At 38.1% G+C, this 755-nt stretch overlaps 1 non-coding gene across 1 annotated transcript; it reads left to right on the forward strand.

Moving 5' to 3' along the window:
• The first annotated feature begins 335 nt into the window (after positions 1 to 335).
• LOC129670634 (U6 spliceosomal RNA) lies at positions 336 to 442 on the forward strand. Its single transcript, XR_008719241.1, has one exon. It is a non-coding gene; the product is annotated as a U6 spliceosomal RNA (small nuclear RNA).
• The last annotated feature ends 313 nt before the right edge of the window (positions 443 to 755 follow it).

The raw sequence follows: 755 nt of genomic DNA on the forward strand, positions 1-755 counted from the left end.
CTTCATGGTTCTTTGAGCATAAAGTCCGAAGCAGCTTTCTGCACAGTGAAAATGGTTTGAGCTGTAAAATCTGTTACCTCTACAGTTAGTTCACTGTGTCACTCACTGGTTGATATTAGAACATGGTTATACATGCTGACATTAATTTTATCTTAATGTAAAAAGAGTGACTTGGCATAATAATACATACCTGCAATCCCAGAATTTGGGAGATGAAATATCTGAATTAGGAGTTCATCTGTATCTATATAATGCCTAACTTTAAGCATAGCCTGGGCTGCATAAAACAGTTTTTCAAAGCACAAACAGCACAACCATTAAAAAAGCAAAGATTAGTGCTTGCTTCGGCAGCACATATACTAAAATTGGAACGATACAGAGAAGATTAGCATGGTCCCTGCGAAAGGATGACATGCAAATTCGTGAACCGTTCCATATTTTTAGAAAGTATGATAGCCAGAAGGGCCTGGACAGATATCATGTAGACCCTAAGAGAACACAGATGTCCACCCAGGCTACTATACCCTGCAAAACTCTCAGTCCTCACAGACGGAGAAAACAAGATATTCAATGACAAAAACAAATTTCAACAGTACCTACACACAAATCCAGCATTACAGAAGACACTGGAAGGGAAAATACAACCCAAGAAAATTAGCTTCTGTCAAGAAAACACAGGAAATAATTAACCTTACTACAGCAAAACAAAAAGCAACCAAGCACACAACCTTATGACCACAGCCAACATCAAAATC

This window comes from Psammomys obesus, unplaced genomic scaffold (genome assembly GCF_907164565.1).
Source record: "Psammomys obesus unplaced genomic scaffold, mPsaObe1.curated_primary_1811, whole genome shotgun sequence".
Lineage (NCBI taxonomy): Eukaryota > Metazoa > Chordata > Mammalia > Rodentia > Muridae > Psammomys > Psammomys obesus.